The sequence below is a fragment of the Lampetra fluviatilis genome, chromosome 27 (genome assembly GCF_964198595.1).
Source record: "Lampetra fluviatilis chromosome 27, kcLamFluv1.1, whole genome shotgun sequence".
In the NCBI taxonomy this organism is placed as follows: Eukaryota; Metazoa; Chordata; class Hyperoartia; order Petromyzontiformes; family Petromyzontidae; genus Lampetra; species Lampetra fluviatilis.
Genome location: NC_136301.1, coordinates 6,544,641 through 6,564,219, shown reverse-complemented (window position 1 = coordinate 6,564,219; position 19,579 = coordinate 6,544,641). Strand labels below are relative to the sequence as shown.

Here is a 19,579-nt window from a genome sequence, read left to right as displayed (position 1 = left end):
GGATAAGAAAACGAGTGAATTCGAGGACGAGCGAACGTCGTGAGCGAGCCAGTGTATCGGTTGAACAAAGAACGAGCGACAGGATCGATGTATGACGGAGTGAACGACAGGTCACTTGCCTCCCCACTCTTTTTCCCTCGCCACCCAACAAACTCCACCAAAAGAAAGACGCAAAACGAGAGAGAGAGAGCGAGAGAGACTCTGCCGTTTGTGGCAATAGGAAATGTGCAAGCTGTGTGGTCTTATCTGTTCACGGGAAAGTCAAACTCGGCGAACTGGAGTGACATGTCAAACCAAACAGCGCGTCTCCCTCTTAATCTCCTGGCCTGTGTGTGCCAAGCCGGAGGGGGGCTGGGCTGGGGGGGTGGTGGTGCTGGGGGTGAGGGTGAGCTCAGAGGGACCAGGGTTGAGAATTGTGGACTCGAGGTGTGTGTGTGTGTTGGGCAGATGCGTGGCGAGAGAAAACATTCGCTTAGTGCGTTCGCTCGCTGTGTCTCCCCCCCCCCACACCAATAATTCTATTTTACTTATTTATCAACACACTCAGTCGTACGACACTTTTTCAAGAGGCTCCTGCTGCTGCATTGGGTTTATTTATTTTAAGACGTTCTGAGCCAATTGATGATGGTGAGTTGCGTTTATCATTTTTATTATTCTACGAGCGGGGAGGAAACCGAAGCACCCAGAGAACACCCCACGCATTGCACGAGGGGACAACACTCAATCCCCGCTCAGATTTGATAGCGATTAGTCCACTTGCCGTGCCGCCTTCTGCTGGCGAGCCAGGGTAGGGTGGCACCTCCTCAACGCCCACGGAAAGGGAGTTTTACGACATATGTGTGTGCGGAGATCCACCAACTCTCGCTGTTGCCTCCACAGTTCCGATCAGAGGCAGCGGCCACGTGCATCGCCTACGCCGCTTGATCATCTGGGCTGAGACGTTCATCATCATCGGCGTCGTCGTCGCGATTCGTGGGTGCAGACAGCCCCCGTAGGTGCCCACTGCACATTTCGTCGCTTTGTTTCCACTTTCCTCTCTGTCTCGTGGTGCCATTGTGCTCAAGAAGCGGCCACACATCTTTCTGGTACCAAACTCTTCACGTCGTCCTTGTCGTCACGCCATTCTCCGTTAGGTCTTCGTTTAGTTCCTGTTCCTTCTATTTTTCTGATCCAAAACACTTTACATTACCCCGTTGTTATCCATCCGACGTAATGTGTCCAAACAGTGCCAGTTTCCTTCTCATCACGGGGTCTCATTCCTCTTATTCTCCTGTGTACAATCTTTTTTTTTTGGGCTCACTTGGTACGAAAGAGACGTTCTCTTCTTCTTGGTTCTTTCGGTAAAGAATGGAAATAATAAAATAATAAAAATAAAACATAATAAAATAATTCTCACGACGTTTCGGCCCCAACGCAAGCAGCGGTCCTCAGGTGGAGAACAGGTCTGTCGAGAAGACAGAGTCTGAATGATTATTATGTTTTATTTTTATTATTTTATTATTTACATTCTACGTGACTTTACCGAAATAACCAAGAAGATGAATCCCTGCAGTCACGATAGCTTTAAAATAATTTTATTATGTTTTATTTTTAGTATTTTATTATTTCCATTCTACGTGACTTTACCGAAATAACCAAGAAGATGAATCCCTGCAGTCACGAAAGCTTTACATCGAGACGTTCTCTTGTTTCGTGCCCACCCCCAAAAAAAATAATCTTGCCGATCCCTTCTGTTTGCCTCGACGGCTGCACGAAAAAAGAACACGTGCGGGGAGGGGCGGAGTTGCTGGATCCCACGAACATTCGACGGCCCGCGTGGTGCGATCATCCAGTCCTCGAACGCCGAGGTCAGGATCGCTGGCTCGGCATTCGCAAGAGGTCTTTGGTGGAACAATTTGATGCAAACAAAAGGCCACGCTTAGTTTTTAATCTAGATTTAAAAGTCACGTAGAAGGGAAATAATAAAATAAAAAAATAAACATTATTATTTTCCTTCTACGTGACTTTACCGAAAGAACCAAGAAGATGAATCCCTGCAGTCACGAAAGCTTTAACTCGAAATTTAACAACAACAACGCTTTTATTTTTGTTTATTAAATAAAGCACGTTGCGGTGTGCTCGGTCCGACCACATCATTCAAACGGTTACCGTTCACGACGCGACTGGGACATTTTTATTCGGAGAGGGGAGACACGAAGGGGGAGTGAGCCCGCGTCCCCATGAACGGGGGGCGCAATGACAGAGGGGGTAAAGCGGGTTGCTTAAATGGAGGGAGGGGAGGGGGGTAGGAAAGAATAACCAAATGCCCCTAAAATATCAACACACACGCAGCCGGTGTGCGTTCGTATTTGCCCTCCGAACAACACAGTTTAAATTCTGGGCCAGTAGGGATATTTATTTTAAAGCAGTGGTTCGTTACCCGGGGTGCAACACGCCACCCCCTGGGGTGTGCGTGTTGCCCTTTCTGGTGGTGCGAGACACGGACAGATTTTATTTTTAGAAGGTAAATCATCTTCAACACAAATTAATCACGAGGACGTAAGTACAACTTACTTTGTTTCATCAAACCCCTCATGTATTTATGAACATTATGAAAACATCTTCTTGGTTCTTTCGGTAAAGTCACGTAGAATGGAAATAATAAAATAATAAAAATAAAACTCTTTCTTCTCGACAGACCTGCTCTCCACCTGAGGACGGCTGCTTGCGTTGTGGCCGAAACGTCGTGAGAATTATTTTATTATGTTTTATTTTTATTACTTTATTATTTCCATTCTACGTGACTTTACCGAAAGAACCAAGAAGATGAATCCCTGCAGTCACGAAAGAAGCTTTAAATCGAAATATTATGAAAACATGTCGATCGAGAACCCAAGGGGTGCACAGGCTGCAGTAAAGGTTCAGAACCACCGTGACCTGACCACTGGGGTCGATTCGTTCACGACATCGCAGCCTGTGGCTGATTCAGGCATCACCCTCCCTGTCGAATTTCCTCTCCTCCATCAAGACCCCCCAACCTCTTTCTCCCTGGCCCCATCCTTCCCTCCATCCCTAGCTACCCACCGTAATTCCCGTACCCACTAAACCCGTACCCCATCTCCTATTCACCGAATCACTTTTAGCTGCCCTCATTGTACCACTCGTAACCCTCGTAAAGCGCCTTGGATAAAGACGCATTATAAATGTAAGATCAAATAAGATCACGATACAGGGAAGGGTCCCCAACAAAAACTGAGGTCGTTGCATCTCAGGACAAATCGGAAACAAACACGAACATCATTTTGCGTCTTCTAATAATAAAATAATACAAATAAAACATAATAAAATAAAATATGTATTATTTTATTATTTCCCTTCTACGTGACTTTACCGAAAGAGCCAAGAAGATGAATCCCTGCAATCATGAAAGCTTTAAATCGAAATCATTTAGCGTACAACACTTTTTTTGCGTTACGGGCTGATGGAGAGATCAACACTAAAAACAAAATCCTCGACTCAGAATTCACACTGTGGGTGGCGCGCAAGTTACTTTACGGTTGTAGGACACCACGGGCGGGGTTTAATCTACCCGGGCAGTGCCGGATTATCCTGGTAGCAAAAGTAGCTACATATGTAGTAGCTACGGGCCCTGCACTTTCAAGGGCCCCGCGTTAAATGCTTTCAAGCTATCAATTCCGGTTAAGTGATTCTGCACTTACTCTATTACTATAGTACTATACGGCCTTCAACTTTTACGAACGACTGGGTGTTCAAGGTTAGCGATTTGTCGTATTTTCTGGCTGTATAGCAAATGAAAAAATACAATTACTTCACTATGCAAGCAATTTTTTTTTATGTTTATGTGTTTTTTCAATTAATTTAGGGCCCCTTTATAACATCAGCTACAGGCCCAGTACTAGCTTCATCCGGCGCGGCACCCGGGCAACTGTGGGTCAGAGCTTTCCGGTGAATTGCAAAGCTTCGTTGAGAATCCACCCGAATTGGACGATCCGCCGCCCTCGGTGCATTGACCACCGCTGCCCCGGATTCTAAAACGTTGCTCGACCGCCTTGCGATGCCGGTGACCTTTACCGAGTGTTGAGTTTTTCGTCGAAGTCACGCGGGTTTAACAAGGCACGCGCTCCGTGGTGAATTAACGAAGGCTTCTTCTCAAATGTGTGTCTCGCGTCAAGCTAGAGCTCGTCGTTGATGATTAGCGGCGTATCCACGCGTCCAGATGTGCGTGAGAATACGTTCACAGGCAACAGCGAAGCCGACCAACTGTCCGATCATGATAGAGGGGATGTATGTAGCGGCGTGTGAATCTGTACAAACTTATATATCCGTCAAGCTACTGGATTTACACCACTGGAACCTCATTTGCCAGTAGCAAAATATGATAATTGGTTTTTTTACCCTTTTATCTGGCAACAAAACTGACACCTTTTTTTACAAGGAGTCATATTTGCATTGACCACAATACCTGCAGTCAAAATGCAAACAAAAAACATAACGCTGATAATGTATGCACTGTCCTTGAAATTGATTGGTCCACACCCGAGACAGCGTTCTTTAGAGCCTTTGGCGTCATCTGGTCCAACACCATGTGAGATTGTTTAAATGAATAAATAAATGCACTTGCATTGTTACGTGAAGAGAGCGATATGCCTATAATGCAGCTTTTTTAGGGTTAGATCGCGTAAATATATTAATGTGTCGTTAAACCCGCCACCACCCGACACAGCCAATTAGTAAGGTTTGTCACGTAAACAGAAATTGCCAATTCGTCACTAGTACAGCACACCGGTGTGATGGAGAGCAAAGCCACAACATTTACAATCTGAGTACGACGTTTCGCAGGTAAATACAACTAGCATCATCAGGCGACAGCCAGATTTTTGGAGAAGTCCACCTGTTTCGTTCCTTAAATAGAGACGTAGATGTGATGACGTCACTTGTGCGCTCTTCTTCAGCGAAGTGTGGGGGGGGGGATTAATGAAAGCATATCAATGGCCATGAGTATCCATTGCCGTTTGGGTTATCTATATAAGACGAATATGTGGTGACACATTGTCTGCGTAAATTAGCCGTGCGGCGGTGGCTTCGCACGCGCCTGCCTGTAATCCAGCACTGTGGAAGCAGCAGTCAGGCTTGGTGGATCGATCATGCAAATGTGGCGCGACTCCCTTCACCCCGCGAGGGCATCGGAGAGGAGTCACGAACACCCTGGGCGGTACGGCACAACCACGTTGTGCCACCACCGCCCGTTCCATCTGAACGGGCAACAGCCTCCGTCTCCAGCTCCCGCTACCGAGGAGCTGGGTGGAGTTACTGAACCCCCTTCCTCCCCACCTCCCGGCTTCCCTCCCTCCCTCCCTCTGCCCACTTGCTCCTGCCGAAGAGACGCGCGGTGCTGAGTTGAACCCGCTGAGCGGGCGGGCCGCAGGTGGCAGCCACGTGCCACGTTTCGCGCTGCGCTCACATTTTTCGCGGCGCGCAAAGCGGAGTGGGGCGGCGGGCGGCGGTGGGGGGGGGGTCAAACGCGAGCCGCCAAAAAAAGTCGCACAAAACAGGCAAAAGCGGCGCTCACGCGCAAATCATTGCCCACAGTGGGGAACGACGGTGGGGAGGATGGGCGGCAAAGAGAGAAAATGCGAAAACACCCCAACCCAATTCAAATTGCTTGACCCCATTTTTTTCTCTCCTTTGTGGTGCGGGTGGGTGATGGGGCGAGAGTTCCCCGTCTCAAACCGAATTGGGGTTGTGGTTGTTGTTGTTTAGGGACCACATACCACGTTCCCAAGCCAATTGCAAGGGTCCCGGCCCCTGCAATAATGTCTTCGCAATCATTTACACACAAAGTGCTTGCCACAGATGAAACCACCACAAAACCTTGTCAAGGAGCATAAATCCATCACCACGAACTCCGGCTCATCCTCGCAGTGGCATCTTTTTTGGGCTAAGCCATTGCACAAAGACGGTCACCCCATCGTCAGCAATGCTCTTCCTTCCGACATTAGGAATCCACCGGATCTGTGCACTTTTAAATCATCTCGATTGAAAACGCATTTCTTTAGAACTGCCTTTTTGTGTTAAGTTTGGTGTCCTTCCCCACGCATCTCCGATTGTCACGGTGGGCTACGTATGGTACAAAAGAAGTTCAACATACATACATATGTTCAAGTGCCTATGACAATCGAGGCTGGGGTTGCGTGCAGCGGTGGCACGGTGGGTTTTAGCGATCACCGCACTTATGTTGTGGCGACCCAGTCAACTTGGAACATTGGCGTCAACACACACGTGGATTCCAACCGCATGCAAACGTTGGGGTCAACACACACGTGGATTCCAACCGCGTGCAAACGTTGGGGTCAACACACACGTGGATTCCAACCGCGTGCAAACGTTGGGGTCAACACACACGTGGATTCCAATCGCATGCAAACGTTGGGGTCAACACACACGTGGATTCCAACCGCGTGCAAACGTTGGGGTCAACACACACGTGGATTCCAACCGCATGCAAACGTTGGGGTCAACACACACGTGGATTCCAACCGCGTGCGAACGTTGGGGTCAACACACACGTGGATTCCAACCGCGTGAAAACGTTGGGGTCAACACACACGTGGATTCCAACCGCGTGCAAACGTTGGGGTCAACACACACGTGGATTCCAACCGCATGCTAACGTTGGGGTCAACGCACACGTGGATTCCAACCGCGTGCAAACGTTGGGGTCAACACACACGTGGATTCCAACCACGTGCAAACGTTGGGGTCAACGCACACGTGGATTCTAACCGCGTGCGAACGTTGGGGTCAACACACACGTGGATTCCAACCGCGTGCAAACGTTGGGGTCAACACACACGTGGATTCCAACCGCGTGCAAACGTTGGACTCAGCTTTGGCACGTTCACCGGGAAGTAATATCCGAACCAATATATGAGGAACCCCCCCTTCCCTTTATCACTAACCCGCAGTAACGAGCGTGGTGAAGTATAGACACAGCGTGGGGAGGGGAAGGGGGGGATGCATTTAATCAGCAGTGTATTGACGAAGGGCTCCGTAACTGTATTGTTGCGTGTCATTACAAGAGTATCACTAAAATGTTGAGACCCCAGGTAAACTGTGAGTTCCAGTAAATGCACAACACCTTTAACGCTTAGCAGTGTCGACACCAGCGGCGGCTCATGCAACATCTCTCAGGGGGGGCAAATGTCTGGATGATTGATAAGGATAAGGTCCACCCATGCAATGGATAAATTAACAGCTTAAGCATGTAAAGGCAACTTCACTTCTTTAATATTAATGAAAAATAAAGTGACTCTTACAATAAATCTTGTTTGTTTCTATACTCACTATTAATACAATCCACTCAGTTTCTTTAATTAAAGATTCCACTAGGTGGCGACAAATAATATTGTTGGATGAAACGTGCTTACGTATGATGACGTAAGCACGTTAGTGCGAGCCCTCCCGGAAGCTATAGAGAATGCATTGCAGCGCCTGCCGTTCGAAAAAAAACATCTTTGAATGTAAGTCTATGGGGCCACTCGGGGCGATTCTCAGCCAGAGTGAAATCGCCCAAAAAGAGGCGGTAATCCACAGAACGTGACATGACGCTGATTGGACTATATCCAGAGGCACAGTAACGGCTCGCGAAACTCTGTGGTTGAATGACATTGGTGGTGCGTCACCCAATCGCCCTAATGAAGAAACCGCCCCTGGTCGACACAAAGCAGAGCAAACCGATCAACCACCGTGGAAACTACTGGGGGGGGGGGGTTATTCTCGTAGTTTTTTTTCCGCCTTATTAAGGATCATTGTCAACTGTTGCTATACACAGCTCGCTAATGATCCCAGCCGGGGCATTGTAAAAATGCGACGTGGGCACATCGTCGCTTCCGATTGGCTGAGAAATCTCCGCGAATCACCCTTCCCCCCTTTTTTGTGTGCTTGCCCTGAAACTTTTTCTCTTGCAATTTTTTGAATCGACGCAAAAAAAATGTTCTGCTTAATCCACGCCCCTCCCCACCCACCGCAAGCTTCGTGGGCAAACATGAAAAAAAATGGAAACTATGACAAAGATCGCCGTTTCGAACTTCGACCCTCGATATTAGTGGCACACTGTGGCCAGAGAGAGGGAGAGAGAGGTACAGACAAACGGGTGTTCGAGTATGTTTTGCATCGCTGGCTAATGCGCACGTGTTTATGGCACTAGAATACGGATATAGAGAGCGTTTCCTTAATTTTCTCTGTTGCTGTCAGGAAACGATTGCTGGGGTCTCTCTACAGCAAGACCAAAATACCAATTCTATCACGACAACATTACGTTTCGACTGTTGCCAGCACCACAGCGGGGTTGTTTTTCTTTCGAATTACATTCCTAGGCTCTCACCAAAGATTCCACGAGATTCCTGATCCTTTCGTCTTGGGACTTCATCACGGTCACACAATGCACAAAAATGTGCTTTGGCTTCGTTTAGCTAAAAACAAGTTGAGTGATTAATTCATTGAAATGACCCAGAAAACCACGTTTTGTATATTAAATATGTATTGTTTATTCCACAGTCATTCCCCAATGTTGATATGAGACTGCTTCCCGGAACATAACTGCCCGTGAAATACAAAATACGCAACATAAACATTATCATCATTATTAGTGTAAGCTACCGTATTTGTTTTGAACACAACCGATTTATTCAAAAGATACTGTAATCAGTGCGGTGAATTCTTGGACATCAACCATGCAATTCGATAGAGAGACACACATTGTTTTGCTGATACGGATGGACTGGCGCCTGTCATAGGAACGTGGAATTTCACCATTATCTCTGGGCAGCCAGCAGAGATGAGCACCACCCCACCCTCGTGTCAGTGTCACAGCTCAGAGAGAGAGAGAGAGCACCCCCAAACAAATACAGTACACGGTTAGAATGTCTAATTGAAACTCAATTTGTAGCGGTTTTCAATTAACAGGGAAACTCATTTGTCAGGCGACTTTTGTCTGCGTCGTCTGGAATTTTTCGTGGGTCATTTAGTTACAAAAGCATGACCATCCGTGCCCTTCAAAGCGGATCTTAACGATGTTATGAAATCTTGTCAGTGTGGCAAAACCCAAATGTCCTACTTTGTAAATGCGGCATTCCCCAAACGTATATTGTTAAATAATTGATGTACTTTGGCCACTGTAGTTTTCCCCATTATTGTTTTGGAGAAAAAAAGTATTATGTACAGTAAAAAAACCTGTTTAATTTCACCGAGTTAATTAAAGATTACCAGAATGTTTTGTTGGACATATATTTGAAGTTACACAACTACAGTAAAACACGTTCCTATTTCATCCATTGAGGCGCACGAAATAGATTTGCACATTTTTTAAACGCTTATCGTGTGCGATTTTCCACTTTTTTTTGGTTTACTAGGGTAATTTTACGTGAAGGTCGGATTCAGCATCACACACGCGCCAAGGTGAAAGATATTTCGAGCTCACAGCAACATACAGACAATTCCCAGGGTAGCATGCAAACTCAAGAGAGGGTTTCAATATGCACAGCAACAGCCTGGTAAACATGCAACGTTGGACTGGCATGTGGTTAGAACTGTAGGACCATACGTTTGCTTAACGTTGGCTCAACGTTCCAGGCTTACTTGTGAATAGTCTAATCCGGCTAGCAGTCTGGAAGGCCAGCAACAGGTGAAGGCTCTATGAGGGCTACCTACTGATTATAAATATAAAACGTTTTAATTGAGCCTGAGGATATAAATTTCGATTTAAAGCTTTCGTGACTGCAGGGATTCATCTTCTTGGTTCTTTCGGTAAAGTCACGTAGAAGGGAAGTAATAAAATAATAAAAATAAAACATAATAAAACAATTCTGTGAGAATTCTGTGAGAATTGTTTTATTATGTTTTATTTTTATTATTTTATTACTTCCCTTCTACGTGACTTTACCGAAAGAACCAAGAACCTGAGGATATATTTTCACTAAGCCGTATTTGCACTTGTTCTTAAGCATATGCAAAAAAACAAAGATAGCCATCAATCACTTTTGAGATTAGATTTTGGAGTTTGATCCGAGGTTACTTTTTTTGGAAACCGTTAATGATTACAACGCGTGAGATTAAACCACAAATTCAACATGTTTCACTTTTTGAACTTTGAACTTTGAATGCACCTTCCCGCAAAACCTCTACGAATAGTCGCTCGAATTTTCTCAGCCTTGTAATTGGTTCACGGTGGCGAGCTCCCTTTAAGTTTCGTCTTATTATAGCCAATGGATAACTTAGAAATGGTGACACACTAAACGTGAAATGCTGTGGGGAGGGAAAAAATAGTTGCGCTTAATTGAGACTGATGTGTTACTAGGTCACGAGTTTGTCTATTTATAAGTGTTCAATGATTAAAGTGCTGACTGGATAGAGCAAAGGTGGATGCTGGATTTCCAGAAGAATTATCATAACGAGGAATTGGAGTCTTAAATAAATTCATGAAACTATATCCGTATATCTATCAATTCAATACAACATGTTTGAAGTAGCGTCTGCAGTATCTTGTACGAGGAATACCTGGATGATTACAAAATAAAAGGGTTTGTTTTTAGAACTTTTGCAATTTATCTCAAGATTGATTTTGCTTCACTGACCCAGTCGTCTCATTTCCAGTGGCCTGCACTTTGTATTTTTTGTAAACAAAATCAACATTTAAAGAGGCACGTTTATCACCAAAACAACATGCAATTAGAAGTTATTGACAGTAATGACAAGAGGGCCTTCTACAGTTCTGCTTTTGTGAAATGTTTAGCAAAGAAACTCACGGAGTTCTACAATACATTTACAAGGGTCCTACTCATAGGCGGAGTTTGACTTCTATATTTGGGGGGGGAGGGAGGCAGGAGTTCGCCTTGTCCCTCACATTAAGAATCGCGGGTGCATATATTTAATTAATTTTAAATATCGATTTAAAGCTTTCGTGACTGCAGGGATTCATCTTCTTGGTTCTTTCGGTAAAGTCACGTAGAAGGGAAATAATAAAATAAAATAAATAAAACATAATAAAATACAATTTTCACGATGTTTCGGCCACAACGCAAGCAGCTGTCATCAGGTGAAGACCAGGTCTGTCGGGGAGACAGCGTCTGCTAGAGTTGTGGCCGAAACGTCGTGATAATTATTTTATTTTTTTATTATTTATTTTATTTTTTCCCTCCTACGTGACTTTACCGAAAGAACCAAGAAGATAATTTTAAATATTAATTGTAAACTACTGAAAAATTAGTAATACAGATGTCCAGTTTTAGGGGACGTTACCCCACCCCTCGTGCCCCCAGACTCTGACCAGGGTCCTACTTGAAATAATCAGGTACAGTATATCGTGCTAAGTGTTGTTTTAAAGACACCTGTTGGATCAAGGTGGGCTCACCTGGCTTGTGGTCGTTCTTATTTTGTTAACTTTAGTCAACCAGTCACGAAAGTAGCGTTTAAGAGCAAACAAAAACATTGGCATGAACCCATCAACCAACGGTAGTCTGTGACTATACAAGGCAAATCCCGAATCGATTTAAACCCCTCTTGATCCTCATCAACAAACTGTGGACAATTAATTTTACTTTAGAAAAAATAGTTTTCCCCAATGTTCTGACTGTGCTGTCATTGCCGTGCAGCCAGACGAAGTCCTCCGTTATTATCCAGCGCAGCAGTGATAGGTCATGCAACCTTTCTTGTTCGAGAGTGGTCTGCAGAAGCGGGTCTCACAAAACTACTGCTAAATGCCCTTCCGGTAACCTTTTTTCCACACATTACTGGGCAGCACTTTCCCATCCTCTTTCTGACCGAGAGTAACGTGTGTCCACCATCTATATTACTATTAATCTCAGATGCCATTTAGATAAATTGTGCACAGAACACATTTTCAGTAATTTTGTGTGTGCAGTCATTGGTGAGCGAGCTTATATAGATGCGTATGTTGGACTTTTTTCGTACCGTACATAGCCAAACGTGCTCATCGGAGGTGCGGGGGGAAGGACAACAAACTAAACACAAAAGGCAGTTCTAAAGAAATGCGTTTTCAATCGAGATTTAAACGTGCATAGCTCCAGTGGTGTCCTAACATTTCACCTCTGGGCCTGTCAGTTGGTCACAATTACCCAAATGTATTTGATGACAACCTCAGATAAGCAGACCACAACGCAGCTATTCCAGAACTGTTGGTGGATGTTTGCATAATGTACGTGAGTCATTTTAGTACACGTTTGTGTGTAGTTTGAAACGTATGGATATCAGGTCTGAAGTATGTTTTTCTTCCCGTCATGATGATGGCTTTTACAATTTTGATCTATAAGCCACAGAATGTCACCTTGGCTGGGGATCATTCCCAGAGCATGCCTTTGGTCGTACCGTGCGACACGCAGCGGTGTTAAGTGTGCCTGGTGGGATGAGGATGGTTTATAGTGCTGTATGTGTGTGTGTTTGGGTGATTTATTTACACACTCTTTGGTTGTTTCGGTAAAGTCACGTAGTTAAAAAAATAATGAAAAAACAACTGAATTAAATCACGACGTTTCGGAGGCAACACAAGCTTCCGTCTTTGGGTGATTTGTTCACCTTTCTTGTACTTTGCACCACTATCGTGTTTCCGTACCGTTTGTTGTTGTAACGTTCTTACCCGCCCCTCCTGGACGTATGTGAAATAGAGCTTGATTATTATTCAGATTTTTTTACATTGCAGGATCACACGGACACCGGTTAACCAGAGGAGTTTGAACCTCTCGCGACTGGTTTGATGATTGACATCGACAATTACTAAACACACCGCAACAACATCTTGGTGCAGGCGTATTCCTGGAGTGAGTTGCATAAAGTGTGGAGGAATGGTTGTTCTAAAATTGTAAGGCTCTTTGCATTACAGCGCCATCTGGTGCGATTTCATCGCAAATGAGAGAGCAGAGCTCATTTAAGTTTATATTCGGGCACGTTGCGTGGTAATAATGTGACAAAAACTCAACACTTTCCACTTTTTTATTTTACAATGTTATTTTTTTGTTAATTCAAATACCAAATATTATCGATGCAGACTTGTTACAAATTAGACAATCACATCTTTTGGCAGTGGTACACAAGCACAAATTACAAAACAACTTGACAATTTTGTCATTGGCAATTCCCTAGAAGGAAATACATTTGCAGGCGACGTTTCAGGAAATGGCCCTTCTTTTTGTGTGCAAAATTTGCAATGATGAGGGACACCACTCCTCAAAAACAAAACGTGCGAGTATCAGAATCTTTATTTAGCCTGCAGGAGAAATCCGATGAGCTATGAAGCTCTTTTATAAACAGATGACCAGTAGGGGCGGGTCAGAAAGTTACAGCTTCGAGGGGCTGATAAAACAGGACGAGTGATCAGCACGAGACTAAAAGAACATCAGAGAAATATTAAATGCTCCCAAATACAACTGTCAGCAGTAGCAGAACAGGCGTGCCAACAAGGACACTCAATTGATTTTGATAATGTTGAAGTTCCATGCAAAACTAGCTACTACTGGCCAAGACTAATTAGATAATCTATCGAAATTGACAGAAATAAAAATAACTTTAACCGTTCGGATAGCTACCGCCTTAGTGCTGCGTGGAAGCGAATCATCAAATAAGACATTATTTAAATGCATGCCTACAAAGGGCAGCATACTTCAATAGGGATTACCGTTGGTAGGGCTATTTTAATAAACACAATGGACAGGAAGGACATGATCAAAGGGCTCGAATAATGCACATGCATAATGTACGTTGACTCAGTAAGAGCGCAGAAGCGTGGTCACCACATCTACGCCTCGATATAAGGAACGAAACAGGTGGACTTCTCCACAAATCTGGCTGTCGCCTGATGAAGCTGGTTGTAATTACTGGCGAAACGTCGTACTCAGATTGTAAATGTTGTGGCTTGACTCTCCAACACACCGGTGTGCTGTACTAGTGACGAAACATGACAACTCTTACTAGTTGGCTGTGTTGGGTGGTGGCGGGTTTTAACGACACATTTATATATTTACGCGATCTAATCAAAAATAACTCTATTATGAATACATATTCTGTTTAAATCTTGATTTAAAGCTTTCCTGGCTGCAGGAATTAATATTATTTTGGTCTTTCGGTAAAGCCACGTAGATAGAATACAATAATAAAAAATAATATTTTTTTTCGATTTAAAGCTTTCGTGACTGCAGGGATTCATCTTCTTGGTTCTTTCGGTAAAGTCACGTAGAAGGGAAATAATAAAATAATAATAAAAAAAACATAATAAATAATTCTCACGACGTTTCGGCCACAACGCAAGCAGCCGTCCTCAGGTGAAACCAGGTCTGTCGAGGCGACAGCGTCTGAATGAAACAGCACACGTGCTTGGAGCATATATATAAGTTGGGTTGGAAGCACGTGTGCTGTTTCATTCAGACGCTGTCGCCTCGACAGACCTGGTTTCACCTGAGAACGGCTGCTTGCGTTGTGGCCGAAACGTCGTGAGAATTATTTTATTATGTTTAATTTTTATTATTTTATTACTTCCCTTCTACGTGACTTTACCGAAAGAACCAAGAAGAAAAATAATAACATTATATTACACTAAATAATAACATTTGTATTATTATTTTTATTATTTGTTAAATCTACGTGGTAAAGTCACGTAGAATGAAAATAAATGTAATAATAATAGAATACGACGTTTCGATTGCAACACAAGCAACCATCATCAGGTACGAATGAATGCGAAAACAAACATAGCAAACTTAGAAATATAATGCAATACAACCCAGAGAGTCGGCTAACACAAGTCAACATGGTTGATTAACGTTCTTCCGAAGAATGCTGCATTTGAGAGAGAGGCAAAACACAGACACACAAGGGGCCGTCCATAAATGACGTCACGCACCTAGGGGTGGGGGTCAGACATTTGTGACGATGTGTGACGAGGGGGGATTTTAGAAATGTGACGTCGCATCAAAATGCGCAACTTTAAATAAATATAGACAACACGTTCTACTTAATTAAATAGACTTTTTAATAAATGTTTTCTCCTACAACATTAGAGTGCAGCGCCACATTAAATACGCACTACAATAACAATAGGATAAAGCGATTTGAAGCTGACTTTTGTTGACGCCGTGTGACGAAGGGGGGGGGGGTCAAAAATCGTCCAAAATCGCGTGACGTCATTTATGGACGGCCCCAAGTAGAGAGACACAACATAGAAACGTCGTATTATATTATTATTTAATTACTTTTATTTCTACGTGTCTTTACCGAAAGAACCAAAGATTAATTCCTGCAGTCACGAAAGCTTCAAATCTAGTTTATATATTTATATATTCTGTTTACTTTCACTTACTCTTTGGTTTTATTCGGTAAAGTCACGTAGGTAAAAAAATGTAATTGAAAACTAAATTAAATACTTTTTTTTTTTTAAACAACTAAATTAAATCACTTTTTTTTTTAAACAACTAAATTAAATCACATTCATTTTTTTGAAAACAACTAAATTAAATCACATTTTATATTTTTTACCTACGTGACTTTACCGAATAAAACCAACGAGTATGGATTCTTGTTGTCACGAAAACTTCAAATCGAGACTTACTTTCACTTCCTCTTTTTTGGGGGGAAGTGGGGGGGGTAGTGGGGGGGGTGGTGGGGGGGGTGTCACCTCATGCGCATGCGCATACAATTTCCCGCCACGTGACCACCGACAGCCGCTTCGACGACCAATAGCGAATCCGTGCGATGACAGAGGGGCGACGGCGGAGGGGGTGGGGGTCAAGGAGGAGGGGGGTGTTCCCTATTGGCCGCCTGCGATGCCACGTGATCCCGAGCTCGCGCCCGATTGGACCATCGGTTAACGGTCGCCGAATTTGAATTGTGGGTGAGTTGATGGAGGCGAGGCGAGCGACTTTTCTCCGTCCCGACGATTGTCAGCGACTCGCGAACACCCCGAGTTGAATGCCTTCGGTAAATGTCACCTCTTAGAAATGTAACGTGCCCACCCCCCCCACCCCCCTGTGGCGACTGCCGTGTGTTTGCGTGACCGCCGTCGTGTGCGCGACAACGTCGCCTGTAACCCAGCAAGGCTTTGGCCTTCGCCGCCGCTCGCCACCGCTCTGGAGACGATTGCCTTCATCTGGCGGGCGGGGGAGACGAGGTTTGCTGCTGTTGTTATTGTTGTCATTGTTGTTGTTATTGTTGTTGCTTCGTTGAAGGAGCGCAGACGCGAGCGAGTGGACGTTTTGGCGCCTTTCCCTCGACTGCAAACGAAACGCCGCGCGTGTAACTCGGTGGTTGTGGCGATGTTCTCGCAGTCGGTTATTCGTGTGTGTTGTGTGTCTCCTAATAAATCACCCCGTTACGAGCCGATACTACTGCGTCGGGTTTATCAGAATATTTAGACTGGAGGGGAAATCCGAAGAGCTATGAAGCTCTTCCCACCCACCACGTGTCCTGTGTGACATCCGTGAACCGTAGTAGCTTATCGCGGCCTGCTGTTGACTAGATCAAGCAGTAAACACATGGCACCTACCAGCGTTTTACAGATTTGTTGCAAGATGCGTCGAGTTATTAGTTCTCTTTAAGCAAGTTTAACGATGAGTCAAATCGGTTTCACGTCATCCCGAGTTTATCTTTGAGCTACATCCGTAGCTGTCACCACTATATAGTAAGCTTTGTAGTTACAATGGTTAGTACTGTAGTTTATATAACAGTAGTTTAAGAGGCGGGTTGCACATGCGGCTCTGTGTGATGTGTTAACCACTACTACCGGTATAAAGGGGTACTATACTCGCTTACCTTACCGTCTATACGGAGCGGTGTTTGTTTATGCAGTGAATATATTTGCATTAGTGCCATATTGGTTATGCCTGCTCTACAGGCCTGCTTAGCTTAGATTCCTCGCCATAACGCTTAATACTCGGCCTAAAAGAGTACCCAGTAAAGGGCGTGCGGTGCTGTCAATGGCAACACGTGCTCATTAGCGTCGGAGAAATAGTCAACAACCCTGGGCTGTCACGCACTCTGCACCTTTAACGCTCCCATCCTACGAGGGAAAGGTGTTGGCTGTGATGGCGAAGTTAAAACTATGAAAGTTTTTTTTTTAATTTGTACTAGATAAGGCCCACCTAGCTATATATAGTTCTTTTTCAGAAGCGACATGGCCACAAATGATACGCAGCGAAGTGGTTTATCACGTGTAAATGTATAGCAGTCAAATACTCCAAACAAGTTCTAAGCATACCCGAGGGGAAACCTCTAGAGTGCGTTGATACGTCTCATCCATCAGGAGCAATAGTCCCTGGTGAGAAGAGACAGCCTGATTGGAATATTATAATCCTCAACCACTTTGTGATCAAATCGTAGTCCAAAGGTCGGGTGTGATACCTTGCCCCTTGCGACATCTCTACTGTTGTTGGCACGGTGCGAAATAGGTTCAACATACATACCTTGCAGGTGAAGGATGTGCCTGGCACAGAACAATTGCAGCTTGGTTACCCATTTTTTGAAGTTCGTGAGGACATGAAAAATAAAAATAAACTAAGAAGAGCAGATGCTGAATTAATATTTCAGGCATTCATATGGGTGCTTATGCAGCTGCCCATGTGCACTGGCTTAATTTGGGTCTCATTCTATTCGGGTGGTTAAAATCTCCTTTTTTATTACTTTATGGCCGCATAAAAAACCCAGTAAAAACCATACAATGATTTTCGCACATATCGATACGATTGGCAATATACGTGAAATGCTATCCGTTGAACTGAGAAACAGAGTTATGGTTGGCACATACAGGACTTGCAATCCACGTGTCACCGGTTCGATCCATTCTCCCGGCATGGTGGTTTGTGCACTTTAATTTCAGAAGATTTGGTTAAACCATTCATGTGAAACTAGGTTGAAATAGTTCATCAAAACATTTCAAACATCTTCTTGGTTATTTCGGTAAAGTCACGTAGAATGGAAATAATAAAAATAAAACATGAAAGAATTCTCACGACGTTTCGGCCACAACGCAAGCAGCCGTCCTCAGGTGGAGAACAGGTCTGTCGGAAAGACAGTGTCTGAAATGTCTTCTCGACAGACCTGTGGACGGCTGCTTGCGTTGTGGCCGAAACGTCGTGAGAATTATTTTATTATGTTTTATTTTTATTATTTTATTATGTTTTATTTTTATTATTTTATTATTTCCATTATACGTGACTTTACCGAAAGAACCAAGAAGATGAATCCCTGCAGTCACGACAGCTTTAAATCGAAACATTTCAAACAGTTTTTAATTTTAGAGTTTGGTCAAACTGCTTCTACTAGAATGCCCCCCCCCCCATCATAATGAGGGTTATGAACCGTTAAAGCCACTTATTAAACTCACGTGACTTTTTTACCACCTGTTCTAACAGCACCAGCAGATCGCAGCCCTGAAACCCCACGTGGACAGCAGCGGCGATGGACAGGGGGCGCCCACGGCCACTCATTCTTAGGCGGAAGCGTCCGCACGACGGGGAGCAATGCCCACCGTCCAAGGGGGCCTTGCTGCAGGGGGGCATGCGAGACGACGTTGCCACGGCTGGCTCCCAGGTATTGGTATATCCTTCAAAAGTCAGATATTTAAAGACGGTCACTGCGTCGCGCGCTTTCAGATGCGCTTCTGCGGCCGGCTGAAATGCCTGTCCTGATATTAGGAAGCCGCTGGAGCTATGCATTTTAAAATGTGAATTGAAAACGAATTTTTTTTAACTGCTTTTTTTTGTTGTGATTCCCCCGCGTCTCCAATTATAACAGTTGGCGACGTACGGTGCGAAATAAGTTCAACATTCTTTTGCAGCTGTTACGGAGTTTGTCTTTAAATGCAACATATAATTTACATACTTACATCCAAACTCTAGAGTATTAGACCTTGATACAGTCATGGTCACCAGAAGCCAGAATACAGAACAACTTATGACATAGTAATATCCTAAGTTTGATTCGAGATTTGTCGTAACTGAGCAAGTATGAGAGAGCGTGGTCATTGGGTGTCAAAAAGTTATGAGAATTATAATGAGTGGTCAGAACTACAAGTCGATCATAACCAATAATATTTAATACAATTACATCATATATTCCAAAATCAATGATTAATAACATTAATAATAATATTAATATAATTAATAATATAAAGATACCTCAATCCCAGACCAGTTGAAGCACACGGATTGAAGACATAATCCCTAGCAACAACTTTTTTCGAGAGTGAGAGTTACACAGTAGCTCCGACACCTGTCTGCACTCTTGACGTCATTTAGGATTGTACCACAATCGTAGCCTGCCGAACTTAACAAAGTGTAAGAGGCATGTCTGTGTTCTGGCACAGGTGCCGATAGTGGGGAGAGTCGCAAGCGCACATTGCGGTAAGGCGGAGTTCGCACGGCGTCAGCAGCACAACCGCACGGAAGAAGATTGCAGCGGTGCCGGCTTGAATCCACCGCCGCGCAAGGCCATCCTCCTCGAACACCCTCCTGTGCCGCGCCACGCAGGGCGGACCTGCTTTCCTGGAAAGGAAAACATGGCAGCTCCAACCGCGTGCCCGATG

At 44.3% G+C, this 19,579-nt stretch overlaps 1 long non-coding RNA gene across 1 annotated transcript; it reads left to right on the top strand.

Moving 5' to 3' along the window:
* Nucleotides 1-15,898: 15,898 nt before the first annotated feature.
* Nucleotides 15,899-19,579, top strand: LOC144942539 (uncharacterized). Its single transcript, XR_013639390.1, has 3 exons — nucleotides 15,899-15,978; nucleotides 18,408-18,585; nucleotides 19,361-19,579. It is a non-coding gene; the product is annotated as an uncharacterized LOC144942539 (long non-coding RNA).